At 53.3% G+C, this 15,338-nt stretch overlaps 1 long non-coding RNA gene and 3 other non-coding genes across 5 annotated transcripts; all 4 read left to right on the top strand.

Annotated features, from left to right (window-relative positions):
- The first annotated feature begins 999 nt into the window (after positions 1-999).
- LOC134051352 (uncharacterized) lies at positions 1,000-4,892 on the top strand. Of its 2 annotated transcripts, none has more exons than XR_009933779.1 (5): positions 1,000-1,125; positions 1,497-1,607; positions 2,315-2,487; positions 3,260-3,388; positions 4,347-4,892. It is a non-coding gene; the product is annotated as an uncharacterized LOC134051352 (long non-coding RNA). The 2 variants fall into 2 exon arrangements; XR_009933778.1 differs by having other exon boundaries at positions 2,315-2,500.
- Positions 1,337-1,421, top strand: LOC134051563 (small nucleolar SNORD12/SNORD106). The gene has a single exon (XR_009933793.1). It is a non-coding gene; the product is annotated as a small nucleolar SNORD12/SNORD106 (small nucleolar RNA).
- LOC134051562 (small nucleolar SNORD12/SNORD106) lies at positions 2,124-2,214 on the top strand. Its single transcript, XR_009933792.1, has one exon. It is a non-coding gene; the product is annotated as a small nucleolar SNORD12/SNORD106 (small nucleolar RNA).
- LOC134051561 (small nucleolar SNORD12/SNORD106) lies at positions 3,055-3,145 on the top strand. The gene has a single exon (XR_009933791.1). It is a non-coding gene; the product is annotated as a small nucleolar SNORD12/SNORD106 (small nucleolar RNA).
- Positions 4,893-15,338: the final 10,446 nt, after the last annotated feature.

The following is a 15,338-nucleotide window of genomic DNA, read 5'->3' as shown; positions in this document are numbered from 1 at the left end:
ATTGTGAGCCAGTCTGGACCAGAGCTTCTTCCTGCAGGACACAGCTGTTCCTCTCCTGGGTTTAGTCCGTGCTGATATAAAGGCTTCTGGTTTTGTTCCTCTCCCTGCCCGTGGCCCTGCGTGACTCCATTTCAGCCCCATCTCTCGGGCTGGTGTTATTCCAGACACAGAAACTCCTGCACAGCTCAGGCTGATGCGGCGGCAGCTCCTGGGCACGGAGCGGAGGGATGGACAGGGAGGGATGGACGGGCACGGAGGGATGAGAGATTCCCTCCTGCTCAGGGAGCACCTCCATGCCACCGGCGTGTGGCAGGGCTCCACCAGAGCCGCATCACTGCACTCACACGCCGTTCCCAAGGTCAATTTTAGCTATAACAATCACCACTCACGGCAGTGCTTGGCTTACAAACTGGGTTGTTTTCATTCAAGACACATCCTTTGCTTTCTATTCTATTCCTCGCGCTACTTAGTGGCAAAGTATTTGACGCACTATAATTTACCTGCCTAAAGCAGCTAAAAGCCAAATCCCTGTGACGTGTAGCCCAGGCAGGGCCGGGTCCCCCCCCCCGAGCCGAGCCGAGCCGAGCCGAGCCCCGGGAGCAGCAGGAGCCGGGCCGGGACTGGGCACAGCGAGCAGGGTGCGGCGGCTGCTGCTGCGGGCTGAGCACGGCCGCGGTGCATCTTGGCGCTGCAGCGGCGCCTCACTGCTGGTTTTTATTTTATTTTGTAAAAGAAAAGCAAATGTCCAAAGCCACGCTCGCCCATCCCAGTAAAGGACAGCAAACGGCCCGACCCCGCGGGTTTGCGCTGCTCACCGCCCTTCACCCTCCCGGCCGCCTCCACCGGCCCGGGCCACGCGGAGCACCGCGAAATGGCGGCGGCGGCGGCGGCGGCGGCGAGGGGAGGGGAGGGCAGTGCAGGGCAGGGCAGGGCCGAGCAAGGCGGCCCGGCCCCCTGCTCCCGGCAGAGCAGAGCAGGAGCGGCTCCATCGCAGGGGCCCGCGGCACCGCCCGCCATGGCGGCGATCGCGGCCCCTCAGCGCGGGCGGGCCCAGGGCGGGGCCTGCGGATCCCATAAATTCCAGCGCGCTGCTCCCGCCCGGCCTCTTGCTGCGCGCCGGCTGAGGTGGGTACGGGTACAGGCGGGGCTGGGAGGGCGCGGGGTTTCCCTTCTGCCGCTTCCCGGCGGCGGCCGGAGGCGTCCGTGTGCCCCTGAGGCGTCCGCCGCGCCGTGTGCCCGCCCCGCTCCCGCTCGGCCCGGGGCCTGTCCCCAAGGGCGCCTCGCCGGCCTCGGGCCGCTCTTCCCGGCAAGGTCACACGGAGCTCCCCGGGCGTTCGCTGGTAGCGGTGATGACTCTTTCCCCGTCAGAGCGACAGTGTTGACTATAGCTGTCCAAGCCAGGTCGTGTCTGACGCACCAGCGGAGCGGCCGCGGGCCGGTGCTGGCTGTCTGCTGCTCCCGGTGCTCGGTACTCACTGTGCTTTGTTTCCCCGTAGGGCGCGGCGGAGCCCAAGGCCTGTGGGAGCGCCCTGCCCGGAGCGAGACCGGCCATGAGGGCACTTCCCCGGCGTGCGCCCGCAGGCCCGAGCCTCTGCCGGGGCCAGGCGGTAAGTCTGCAAAATAACTGTTCCGTACCGGGCTAAAACCGCTCCTGTTCATACTAGCTCTTTCAAAAGAGTTCCTGAATTATTCGGGCCGCCATGGTGGTGTCACTGGAGAGCTGCCGGGCGTGTGTCCCTCCTGCCGCGGGCACCGCGTGGTCCCGGCGCTCGGTGCTCGTGGCCCCGGGCACCGCACAGCTGCTGCCAGTGGGAACGGGAGCCTCGCGTGGATACCGGACTTGGTGCTGCAAAAGGCAATAATAACCTGTTACTCTCTACCTGCCTGCTCTTTCTCTGTTAAATGTCTTGGCTGTCTCGAATTCTGCTATAGAACCCCTATATATCGGTGTTCTCTGTTTTTTGGGAATATTTTCCTGTCCTGTGTACATTAGAGCATGCCAACCAACCACTTTTTTGGGGGAAGGATTTACATGAGCTCCTTCCCTGGCCCATAGTTCTGCCAGAGAAGGTGGGAGTGTGGCACAGCTGCTGTGACCATGCAGTTGCAGCTCCTAGGGACTTGCTGGTGTAAGTGATGACTGAATTTTTTCCCCATCAGAGCGACAGTGTTGATTTCTTGCTGTTCAAGCCAGATCATGTCTGATGTACCAGCAGGGAAGTGCTTCTGTGTCCCACACCCTGGTGTTTGCAAGTGCCCAAAATATTGCAGTCAGGGGCCTGATGCTGATGGTTCCCTTTGTCTTTACCCCCAGGGCACTGTGAAGGCTGAAGCTGGGGGTTGAGCCTTGGGGAGACCTGAAGTTAAGGCTGCAGCTGGGGGTTGAGCCTTGGGGAGACCTGAAGTTAAGGCTGCAGCTGACAGTGAAGAAGTGTGTGGGGAGTTGTCTGCTTTGCTCCACCATGCCTGAACCTCTAGCAAATAACAGTAAGTCTTTGAAGTAAGTGTAAATCATATGTTTAATTAAATATAAAAAGAAGGGAAGGGAAAATAAGGAAGATGGGAAGAAATACCTTTCTTCAAGGGAATTGCTTCCAGTTTATCCGTAGAGACCATACTGCTGAGTCTTAATCTAGGTACTGTAGAAGTGAGAGTACAGGGATTTTCCTCCTGTAGAAGCATTGCATTGAGGTCTTTGGGCCTCCTGTTCTATCATGTCCAAAGTGAACAGCAACCAGCAGACCAGGAAGCTGCAAGCTGCTCATGTGTGTTGAGCTGGAGCAGCATGGTGGCTTACAGCTCTGCCCTGTTTGCTTCCCTCCTGCATTGTGTTCCGTGGACTCATTTGACTCCCTGGGTGATGGGCTGCCTCAGTAAGGAGCAGGAGCCTTTCCTGCTGCAGTGTGTTCCTGTGGGAGGGGCTGCTGGGCTCCTCTGCCCTGACTCTTGCTGGCCAGGGTAGGGGAGTGCAAAGGAGTTGCCAGTGTGGGCATAGCTCTGCCAGGAAAGGTGGGAGTGTGGCATAGCTACTGCAGTTGCAGCTCCTAGGGACTTGCTGGTGTAAATGATGACTGAATTTTTTCCCCATCAGAGCGACAGTGTTGATTTCTTGCTGTTCAAGCCAGATCGTGTCTGATGCACCAGCAGGGAAGTGCTTCTGTGTCCCACACCCTGGTGTTTGCAAGTGCCCAAAATACTGGAAGCAGAATTTTGATATTGTAATATCAAAATATTGATGGTTCCCTTTGGCTTTACCCAGGGCACTGTGAAGGCAGATGTTGGGTGTTGAGCCTTGGGGAGACCTGAAGTTAAGGCTGCAGCTGACAACGTGTGATGTGGGCAGTTGTCTGCTTTGCTCCACCGTGTGTCTCATTATCAGGGGAGAATGGTAAGTCTTTAATTCACCTATGTTCACTGGCTTTAATTAAAAGAAAAAAAAATAGAATGCCTTTCCCCAAGGAAGTTGCTTCTGCAGTGCCTTGACAAGTTAAAGTCCCTGGAGGTTTGGCAGAGTGGGGATTACTATTGCAGGAGGGGCCCTTGTAAGTACTAAAATCTGAGTATCCCTGTTAAAATATTCCAGTTTCCTGCAGGGAAGTTCCTGTTGAATTTTTTTTCCAAAGATCGCAAATTAGTGGCAGAGAGGTGTGAAAGATTTCAATTAAACTTTCAAGGGCATAAGTGTAATGTTTTTGTCTTGCCCCATTTGAGCAGTGTTAAAACGAGGTACTTCTTGAAGAGTCCAGGAGCTTTTGTTCTTTGTAGTTTTTCGGGTCCCCTCCCAGCATGGGAGGTTCTCAGTGTCTTCAAGTGGATGTAAGTCATGCTTTTAGCAATGTGTCTGTTTGCAAGAGTGGGATTGCTTTTGGTTTTCTTTCTGTCACTTGAAGATAAATTATGTGACATCTGAAGACTTGTCTGGTTAGCATTTGACTAATTCTTCAGAAAACGTGCTTACCAGAGTTTCAGATGAACAGCTGTTGCCACTGGCTCATCCAGTTCCAGCCTCATGTTGCTGTTGAGGTGCAGCTGCTCTGTCTTCAGGGAGGCTAAAGTCCTGAAGGGCAGGATTGTGCTCTGAGCAAAAGGACACAGGTGCTCAGTTCAAATGGTGGGGCTGGTTGAGCTGTTACTCTGGCACACTCTGTTCCCTTAGCTCCCCCTGGCTGATGTTGTGCTCTAAAAGCTCCCACAGTGCAGTTTGAGTTCATCCTATTTGGAGTGCCTGGCAGGGAGAAAACTTTTCTGTGCAGAGCAGCCCTTGTCTAATATTTTTATGGGGACTAGGGTGGATTTGAAAGCTGGGGTACAGTGGATAAACAAAATATTGGCTGTTCTCTTGACAGGTTGAGATTTATGAGAAGTTGTCCTGGGTCTTGCTGCAGGTTCAGTGCTCTGCTGAAGATGGATGGTTCTGCTGCTCCCATGCTGCTTCCTGGAATCCTCATTCAAGCCACAGCATTCCATCAGCCTGCAACTCCTGACGTCTCAAAGCTGTCAGGAGTGATTAATTTGTGTCCTGCCAACTTAAATGGAGGGTGTTACATTTTTTTGTCCCCTGGGTACAAGGCATGTAACTGGAATGGATTCTGGAGCTTTTGCATGTTTGATGCAGTTGGATGCTTATGTCTGCAGGGGCTGCATTCCCTGCCTGGCAGCTCTGTTATCCGGCCATAGTCATGAAGGGCAAGGAAGCCTCCTCAGAGCAGCTGTCAGGTGTGGGAGGATGGCCTTGTGTGTGAGGAAGGGAGTCAGGGCTTGGTTCTCCCCTGCCATGCAGAAAGCTTCAGTGGTGTGTCCCTGGCAGCCTGTGAAGTGGGCAAGGGATGCTGCAGCCCGGTGTTTCTGTACTGCTGGGAGCCTGTTTGCAATAAAACCTGAATAATGGGTGAGTTTGGCTGGTGACTGAAATTCTTGACCCATGTTTAACAGCTCATTCATGGACCTCCCAGTTGTTTGGGGAATTGGAGAGCCTGCTGCCTCAAGCCAAGAGAACAGAAGAGGCATGATCCTATGGCAGCAGAGCTCCACGCACCTTGGAGTAGAACTGCTTGGCTGAGGCTTGTGGCTGCTGCTGTGCTGCAGGTCTGGGGAGAGGTGCAGGCTCTGCTCAGCCTCTGCATAACTCATCAGTCTGTGGTTCTGGTGTGGGACTTTCCGTGTCTGAGCTCATAGTGGCCTTTGGCATGCATGCTTAGTAGGAAACAGCAATGATGGAAAATCAGCTACTATTCAAAGCAGTCTTCAATTAAATTGAGTAGAGATTTTTCTCATTGAATTAATGTAAGCAGGCATGATCTCTTGAAACTACTTATTGGTGAGGGACCAGAACTGCTGCTAATACAATTACTTTCGTTAATGTAATGAGCAGACCTACCAGCAAACATTCTGTAGGGAGGAGAGAGTGCTTGTCCAGTGGGAGCTGGAGGGACAGATGCAGCTGAAACGTGTTCTTTGGCATGTTTTACTGCCTCTGCAAGAACAGTTGCTCAGGTCAGGTTTCAAGCTCTGCATCAGGATAAATTTGTAATGGTAGGTTACTGATCCTGGGCAGCCCTGAATGCTGGGGAGATGGGTTTGGGGTTTGTTGCAGTGCAGGGATGGTTTGGGGGTCTGGTGCAGGGGTGGTTTGGGGGTCTGGTGCAGGGGTGGTTTGGGGTCTGGTGCAGGGATGGTTTGGGGTCCTCTGCCCGGCCGGCAGGGGGCGCTGTGCCGCCGCCTCGGTCCCTCAGGGCGGGGCCGGGGACACCCGGACCCCAAACCTGCTGCAAGGACCCCAAACCTGCTGCAGGGTCCCCAGAGCAGCTGTGACAGAGCCTGCTGGAGCACGGGGAACTGGTACACACCCTGCTTGGCTGTAGCAGCCATGGAGGACAGGCAGTCCTGTTAGAATACAGTGCTTTGGTAAGCGGTGGGGATGAGGAGGTTTAAATCTGGATTTAAAGCAGCTTGATTTTAGCTGGCCCTGGTCAGCTCCAGTTTGTCTGCTGGATAGTTTGAATGAGGATGGAGGTCAGAAGTGTCCTCTGCACAAAGACTGGCTTGCAGCTCTTGGTTTGTGAGGACAGCTCCTTTGGAGACCCTGCACTGAACACAGCCACAGCGTGTCCCAGCTCAGAGCTGTGCTGGGGGGTTCTGCAGAAACAGACCTTGCTGTTGGTACCCTATAACTTTCTAAACTGAAGCCTGGAGTCACTCACTGGGCTGGTATGTTTAAGTAAATGTTTACTTTTCTCAAACAGATCTGTTTCTTGGTGCCATGTGCATTTGGGAGAAAAATAACAAGATTATTTCTCTGTGTGATGTTGCTTTTAATAGAATTTTTCATAATACAGGGAGAGTTTCAACATTTGTATTCCCAAAGACTATTTTGACTGCATGGTGATTATATTCTTTTTAGACCCATGTGCTAGTTGCTGCATTAGCTTATAGCAAAGCACAGTCCATTACTCATTGCTGCTTCTGCTTGCTATGTTATTTCCTCTGCTTTCATGTCTGTTCAGGGATAGATTATCTGACACATCAGCTGTGTTGACAGGCTGGACATTACCATGGACAGCCAGTGAAGCACAACTTGAGTTTGTGACCACCCAAGGAACATCCAGATTTTGGGACCCTTAGACTGATCCAGGCAGTAAGAAGACTTTGCTTTGAAGCAGAGCGTTTCTGTCTCCTACAGTATCCACTGTTTTGAACAGATGCTCTGCAGCTATAACTTCTAGATATAGACTCTTCCACACTTCTTGGCAGAGCCCTTGCAGTGGTGATGTTACTTGGGTCAGTGCCTGTGGTTTTCTGCTAAGGTGGTCTAGGTGTGACCTCTTTATTTTTCAGATGGGAACGACATCATGCTTTTGGGAAAAGCAACCAAAGAAAGCTCTTCACTTGTTTCTTTATGATGTGTTAGGATAAAATCCTGGTCCAGCTACTGAACGATAGCTGTGAGGTCTGTAGGCAGCTCTGGTCATTCAGCCAAAGGCCTTTCTTTACCATCCACAGCACAAGTATTCTGACTTGTCGAGAATTGCTGGTGGTCCCCACACTGTAGAACATGTGCTGGGAGTCATGGGCCACGTCCTGCAGGCAGCAGAACGAAGAGTGATCCTACCAGAAGTCCCATGGAGCTGCACTTGGTTGTCTGCCTGTGTGAACTTACCCCAAATATGCAGGTGTTCCTCCTCCCTCAGCTATTGGCAGGGGGATGTGGAGCATGGCAGCATGAGTGCTGGACCTGGGACTGTGCTCTGCTACTGCCCCTCAGGGGATTGTGCAAGAGCCGCTGCTTCTAGCTCGTGTCAGCTAATTAGCTGAGTAATGCAATCTCCTTTTGCATGTCCTTCGTGTTCTAGATCAAGAACGAGACGTGCATTGCTTGAATGACTTACCGGAGGTCACGCAGGAAATTCCAGCTTCCTAGACCCCATTAGCTACTGACTGCTACTGCTCTTCTCTTTTCTGTCCTGGCCTTTATGCCTCTTCCTCACTGAAGGATTTGCCACACTTGTGATTTCCAAGGTGACAATATCTGACCACTGGCAAGAAAATGAGATGCCTGTTCTTTGCTGCAGATGTCTAGTGATACACAAAAGAAACTGAAGTTCTTTCTATTTCTTATCTTACTTGAACATTTTACCATGCTATGCCCAAGCTGATGCAGTACCAGGTCTCTGTGCCCATGCCTCTGAAATTGTACATGCTGAAGGTGTTAACCTGTCCTCTAATGTTATTTTCTGTTTTTTTTCTAGAAACATCTTTGTTGCAGTTTCCCTGAAATGGGAACACTCTCCACACCCAGTCTTCGTACAATAGCATAATTGCTTGCAAAAAAGCAATTTATAAATCCCAGTTTGGTGTTCAGCAAGGTATAGCATCTGTTGTGATCAATATTTTAGACCAAGTCTCTTTGATTAAAAAGTTACAGTAAAGCCCTTTGCTTTGTACTGAATAGCTAAATAATTCACAGGCATGGCTGTAATCTCTCTAAAATTCTTGCATTTTGAATTAAGAAGAAAATTCAGGGTAATTCTGCGGAGAGGTAGCATAGCCAGATGGATTGTTCTTCTTAGGAGGTGCTGTACTGGCAGTGAAGTACTTTCCATTTAATTCTCCTGAGGTATGCTGGAGTCAAATCAAGCAAAAAAATTGGTCTCCTTTATAATCTATTTTTGATGATAATATTTTGATAATTTGGTGTGTAAATGCCATTAGTCGTTGCTGAACTTTTTTGTTTGCTGAGTCCGCAGAAAGGGACTGTCGGGTGCGCGGCCAGCGAGAGGTGCCACAGAGTGGCAGGAGATGGAGGGGATCGCTGTGAGCAGCACCGTGCACCGCAGCGCTGCTGCTCGGCACCGGCCACAGCCCGGCACGGCCCCGACAAGGTGTGGGGCGGTTCCAGTACAGCGGGCACAGCCCCAGTACAGTCCCAGCAGAGCCGGGCACACCGGGTGCCGCGGGCCGTGCCCGGCTGGGGACGCGCTGACTCCGCGGTCTCGGGGCAGCGGCAGCCAAGGCGCGGCCCGGCCCGTCCCGGCCCGGTGCGGCCGCTCCTGCCCCGTGCGGGAGCCGGGCCGGGCCGGCCGCTCCGCCCGCGGCGGCAGCGCAGGTGCCCGAGCCCGAGGCCATGGCCCGCCGGCCCCGCTGGCTCCCGGTGCTGCTGTCGCTGTCGCCGCCGGCCCTGCCCCGCCGCTCCCCAGGCTGTGCTGCCCCGGCCGGCTGCTCGACGGCTCCAGCGGGCCCCGCTGCTGCGGCCAGGCTTGCACCCGCACCCTCGACTGCTGCCACGACTGCGCCCAGACCTGCCCAGGTGAGCCGCTGGCGGCCTGCTCGCCCTCGGCTCCGGCACCGTGCCCGGCACCGTCGGGCTCAGCGGGGCTTGGGGGGACGGCGGAGGAGCCCGGAGAAGAACTGCGGAGAACTGCTCAGGACGGCTATGGGACAAGTCTCAAGTAAGGAAGGTCGTACTGAGCTGTGTCAAAAAGTGCTATTTCTGGAGCAGGCATTTCACTGGCGTCATTCCTGTAACCTTCCCCATCCCCGACTGTTGCTCTTCCTCCAGTCATCCCCTGTGTGGTATCTCAGTGGAGTGCCTGTAGTGGCTGTGCAGAGCTCTGCAAGACAACCCATCGTGTCCGGACCAGGCACATCATCCAGGAGCCCGGGAACGGCGGAGAGGCGTGTCCTGCTCTGGAGGAGAGGGCTGGCTCTGTGGAGTGCTGGAGCCGGCAAGGAACAGAGTGCCAACAGTCCCTCAGAAAGCCCGCTGAAAGGTGTCTGAGTAGTCCTGGGGCGGACTCTAGTTTGGGTCAGCAGAGCTGTTTTTTCCTCTGTTTGAAGGACTGTTTTTAGACACTGGTATGTTTGCCGTGGGCCTGCCTGGGCTGATTGAAACTTAGCTCTTCACACAGGAGCTTAGACACGTCCTTCCCAGGATAGTGTTGGAAGTGGTGCCTGCCATTTGCTGTGATCCACTGTGATCAAAAGTCAGATCTTACAGGTCTGCTGTGCTCTCACTTTTATACAGGTGCATATCTCTGGAAATTTTGGTGAGATTGGCAGATTTATGTCTGTTTAAAACTTCTGTAAGTGGGTGTTGAACACTTCTTTTTTTTTCCATTTATATATATGTGGGGTTTTATTTTATTTTATTTTATTTTATTTTATTTTATGACTTATCTGCAAAAAGTCACCAAGGAGTGATACCTCTCCATGCTGAGCTATGCCTTCTCTGCACTGGAGCATAGTGAAGGCAAGGAAGACCTCCACTTAGTTTCTGGAGAAAAAGCCTGGGTTTAGTTTGTACAAATCAGGTTTTCACGGAACACCTTTACTGATTGTCTTAGAAGAATTGCTTGTCATTTTGGTTGGTATTTTGGGGTCAAGATCTGTCCAATCTGAATGTCAGCTGCAAGTGACTTCTTCTGTTGACAGCTGGCACTAAGTGAATATTGCCTCCCCATGTGGCTTTGGGTGTTCTTGTAAGTAGGCTTACTCTGCTCAGGCAAAAACCTGGCAACTATACAGATTCTCTCCTCAGTGAAATGGTTGTCAGTGATAGATAATATGAAAATACAAAATTAGAATTGTTTTTCTCCTACTAAAGATAAAACCCTCTGACATTAAATGCCCATCTTTTCTGTTTTGCAGACATAACGAGCCTTAGAGCAGCATTCCACTGACACTCTATACTCTTTCTCTTTGGTATATGCAGTCCCAGCATTAATAACTACGGGAGGGTTTGGAAAAGGGAGGAAGAAAAGAGCTGCAGCTGATGGCAATGAAAGGGCAGGGTAAGTTGGACACTCAGCTCAGGGACTCAGCCATACTCCACCCACAGACTCTCTCTGGCTGCAGGAGGGAGATCATCACAAGGAAAACCCTTACAGACCAAATCTTAGCTCCTGTCACAACCTGCTCTACAAAATCCATTTAAAGTAACTGACAGGAGTCAATAGAGGAAGTGTGGCTCAGCAAGTGGATAGCAGACTTGGAATTAGATTAGTCAAATGCTTGACCAGTCTGTGTCCCCATTGGTAAAAACAGATGCCAGTGATACCTGATATTTTTTATATGTTAGCTGAAAGCATCACCAGAGTAGTTTTATTCCATATTTAACCTTGTCAAAATGCAGGTACCTCGCATGTTCTGCTCATAATGACCTTGGATGGGGGGATTTTTTGGTTTGGTTTTTCACAGGTGACTGTGGCTCTGGCGGCCAGGTGCTGCCCTGCCCTGGTTTCTGAGCTGATGCACGGGGTTGTTGGGTTGCAGGTAGTGTGGAGTTGCAGCTGGTGGCCCTGGCCCCGGGCTGCCTGCAGGGCCAGCGGTGGCTCAGCCGCGGGATGCGATGGCACAGCCGCGGGATGCGATGGCACAGCCGCGGGGTGCGATGGCTCAGCCGCGGGATGCGGTGGCTCAGCCGCGGGGTGCGGTGGCACAGCCGCGGGGTGCGGTGGCACAGCCGCGGGATGCGGTGGCTCAGCCGCGGGGTGCGGTGGCTCAGCCGCGGGGTGCGGCGGCACAGCCGCGGGATGCGGTGGCACAGCCGCGGGGTGCGGTGGCTCAGCCGCGGGGTGCGGTGGCTCAGCCGCGGGATGCGATGGCTCAGCCGCGGGATGCGATGGCTCAGCCGCGGGATGCGGTGGCTCAGCCGCGGGATGCGATGGCTCAGCCGCGGGATGCGGTGGCACAGCCGCGGGATGCGATGGCTCAGCCGCGGGATGCGGCGGCTCAGCCGCGGGATGCGGCGGCTCAGCCGCGGGGTGCGGCGGCTCAGCCGCGGGGTGCGGTGGCACAGCCGCGGGGTGCGATGGCACAGCCGCGGGGTGCGGTGGCTCAGCCGCGGGGTGCGGTGGCTCAGCCGCGGGGTGCGGCGGCTCAGCCGCGGGGTGCGATGGCTCAGCCGCGGGATGCGGTGGCTCAGCCGCGGGATGCGGTGGCTCAGCCGCGGGGTGCGGTGGCTCAGCCGCGGGGTGCGGCGGCACAGCCGCGGGATGCGGTGGCACAGCCGCGGGGTGCGGTGGCTCAGCCGCGGGGTGCGGTGGCTCAGCCGCGGGATGCGATGGCTCAGCCGCGGGATGCGGTGGCTCAGCCGCGGGATGCGATGGCTCAGCCGCGGGATGCGATGGCTCAGCCGCGGGATGCGGTGGCACAGCCGCGGGATGCGATGGCTCAGCCGCGGGATGCGGCGGCTCAGCCGCGGGATGCGGCGGCTCAGCCGCGGGGTGCGGTGGCACAGCCGCGGGGTGCGATGGCACAGCCGCGGGGTGCGGTGGCTCAGCCGCGGGGTGCGGTGGCACAGCCGCGGGATGCGGCGGCTCAGCCGCGGGGTGCGATGGCTCAGCCGCGGGATGCGGTGGCTCAGCCGCGGGGTGCGGTGGCTCAGCCGCGGGATGCGGTGGCTCAGCCGCGGGGTGCGGCGGCACAGCCGCGGGATGCGATGGCTCAGCCGCGGGATGCGATGGCACAGCCGCGGGGTGCGATGGCACAGCCGCGGGGTGCGGTGGCACAGCCGCGGGGTGCGGTGGCTCAGCCGCGGGGTGCGGTGGCACAGCCGCGGGGTGCGCTGCCCGTGGCTGGGGCGTGCGTGGAGTGCCAGCGCCCGGCTCCGCAGCCGCCCCGCACTGCTCGGGCAGCCGGCTGTCCGGGCTCCGGCTCTTCTTTCCGTGTGCGGTTCGTTGTTCTTCTGCCTCGATCCGCTTGTTTCAGGGTCGCGCTGTGCTGCACGCGGCTCTCTGGGGAAATGAGGGGTCTTTGGGTATCTGTGGGCAGCTCTCTGCATAGGACAAGAGGTGATCCAGCTGTGGTGGGTGTGCTTCGCCAGAGCTCAGGCCTGGGAGATACCGATGTGAAGAATTCCCTTAAGCCACTGAAAAATCTGGGCAGGGGCACAATGCTACAGAGAAATGTCTGTTCCTGTCACTCTTAGGTTTTACTTCACACTACTACCACCTGTGGGCTTCACTTGGCTGCTGCTGCTTTACAGTGGTAAAGAGGCAGTGTCAGGCCCGTGGAGTAGAAATGGATGTTATCAGACTAAAGGGGATTTACTGGGTGATTTAAGCCCTATCGTAGCTCGTGGTGACTGCCCTGCAGTGCAGGTGCAGCTCGTTTTCTCTCACTTCTCCCTGTAATGACTGTCTCAGGAATCACCTGTTGCACTGGCAGGCAGTGGGGAACCATCGATGCAAGGGAACCTGGAGGAGAATTCGCCAGTTGGACACTTGTTCCTGCTCTTCTGTCGCAGCTTCTTGTTGGTCTGACTTCTCCTGGCAGTCCCAGCAAGCCCCAGTGTGTGGCAGCAGCAGGAGCCCCAGCCAAAGCAATGACTTCTCCCTGTCAGAGGCTTTGCTTTCATTGCCTTTCCAGACAGGGGCACCTGGAGTCCTCTCTGTCTGTGGGTGCTCCTCGATTTTCGAGGAAATCAGGCTGGCTGTGAAGTTCTGATCTCTTTTTTCCCTCAGAGAATCTTGTCTGACTTTGATGACTTCTTGCAATTCCTCCTCTCTCAAAAGGAATGAGAATTTACCAAGCAACAAATCAAACAAAAAAGGCTGTAAGAAGCCAGGTTTAATGATTTTTTTTTTTATAGTCTCGGTGAAAAATCGGCAATGCAAAATACATTAATCCAAGTGCCTTCTTGTTGTGGCAACAGGACTTTGTGAATACTTCCTGCTTGTGTATCCATCCGTTCCTTCTATCTTCGTCCTCCATAGTATCATAATTTCATTTGGCCCCCAGTCTTACAGAGGGTTGATCTTGTGCTGCTGAGGTAATGACAAAACTTAGAAATGTGCTTGTCAAGACTGTGAGCATAGGGAAAAACTGGCCCTTGGACTTCAGCTTCAAGGAACATCTCTGAGTTTGCCCAAAATGCAATGCAGTCCTGGGGCCTTTAATAGGAAGTCAGCTCAGCTGTGCCAGGAAGGCTGACTGTAGTCTTGTGTTTTTGACTGGGAAATACTTGAAATATTTTCCTTATATTCTGCTTACTAATATTAATACTTTTCTATAAATGAAAATAAAAGGGATTGCAGATACTCTTCCAATGTCCATCTGTTTGCTTAATCTGTATAGTGCCATCTCTTTAGTTTCTTAACCTAATTTGTTCCAAACAGGAACTCGCTGCAGGGTGAGATCAAGGTCATTCCATTTGACACACCCAGGTGAGTGTGTCAAACTCTCCAGCAGAGAGTTTTAATGCTCAGCTCCCACTCTAGTCTGGAATTGGATCACAAACCCCTCTAGTGACCGTGCTGAAGGTCTTCAATGGAGACATCAAGGGCACTGTGGATTCATGCTGCAGATGCTGAGGTGTGTGGGGGCCATGAGAGCTCTGGAAGCACATGATGCCTTTGACCAGTGCAGTAGGGATTTCAGAGCAAGGCTCTGCTTCTCATTATGTGTGAGAAACTGTCTGTGAATTAAAGACTCACAGGGGTTGATACCATCCCAGAGGAGGGAGATTTTAAGGAGAAAGCCAAAAGGTCTTGTACTTCACTGGGTAACATAACCTGTCACTAACTTATGGCCTCTCAGGAGCACTTGCTGGGGTGTGAGTGGAGGGGTGGGATCCCCAGAGATGAATGGGCTTCATCTGGTATGTGGGCTTGGGAATAAATCACTGGACCATGTCATTTTGGCTTCTGCAGTGAGGATCTGTCAAGCTGAAAGCCAGTTTCATTTCTTGGTGGTCTGTAATGAGAGCAGCATTTTGCCACTGGAAGGTTTTCTTTGTCCTGCAGAAGCCCCTTATTGAGCCACTGGCTCAGGAAGAGGCAGGTGGTTATTTCAGGAGCAGAATGGAAACAGCTACTGGAAAAGTTTTTCATTTTCAAAATCTACCAAACTGTTGATCTTGGGAAACCCTGCTTTTAGCACATTTTTTTCAGAATTGAATACTGAAGCTGTAAAAGATGCAATTTTTTGTGTAGTAGTTTTTGAAAAACTGAAGTCTTCCACAAAGGTTTTCTTTGCTGCTGCCTCATCCCTGAGAGCTGATAACAGTAAGGTCTTATCAAGAGCTGCTGTTGGTGGCATGGTAGAACTGCCAGGCCTTTTTCTGTCACTGTAGCTTGGAGATGCAGGAGTATGAAAGATTCAGCCCCAAGGGACCCTCACAACAGCTGTGTTTCTGCACAGGCTGTCACTTGATGACACAAGACATTGTAAATGTCTCGGCATCAGCACATCCTGAAAAGGGCTGTGCAGTGTGCTGGCTTCAGCTCCACACCTTGTGCAACTGTACAAAAAGATCCTGCTGGTAAATTCCTGGGGGAAGTGTGTGTGAGAGAGAGCAAGAGTGAGCCTTTTGAGTGGAAGAAGGTAATGACGTTGTCAGATCACTTTCCCTGCAAATGAAAATTAGCTCGTGGCATTGACACATACTGGGTCCTGTTTCCCTTTAGGAGTTTTATCACCATTCATCATCATGATCTCCATAATTTCTACTACCTGGGTTTTGGAAAAAATGAAACTCTTGGAAATCCAAGGCAAAATACTCCTGAAGAATGGCTTTGTACTGTAAACAAACGAGGCAGCTTCGCATGGAGGAGAGGCTGTTCTCTTCGGATGACAGCCGTTCCCATGACAACCTGAAAACCTCTCACCACTGGTTATCACCAGGAGAACATCTCCCACAGCAAGCAGGCAAAGCCAGGAGCTGAGTCCTGTCCCTCATAAATCAGCCTAGGCTGTGATAATGCAGCACCAGGCAGTTCCACTCTCCAGGCACCCACCTGGCTCCACACCAAAGAGCAAATAAAGCCAAAGCACTGGTGAGTTGGATTTATGCAAAGGCAAAATGAAGCTCAACTGATATTCCTACACTTCCTCCTGTTCTC

This window comes from Cinclus cinclus, chromosome 18, assembly GCF_963662255.1.
Source record: "Cinclus cinclus chromosome 18, bCinCin1.1, whole genome shotgun sequence".
Taxonomy (NCBI): Eukaryota; Metazoa; Chordata; class Aves; order Passeriformes; family Cinclidae; genus Cinclus; species Cinclus cinclus.
The sequence above is the reverse complement of the archived record's forward strand: the minus strand, read 5'-3'. Positions and strand labels throughout refer to the sequence as shown.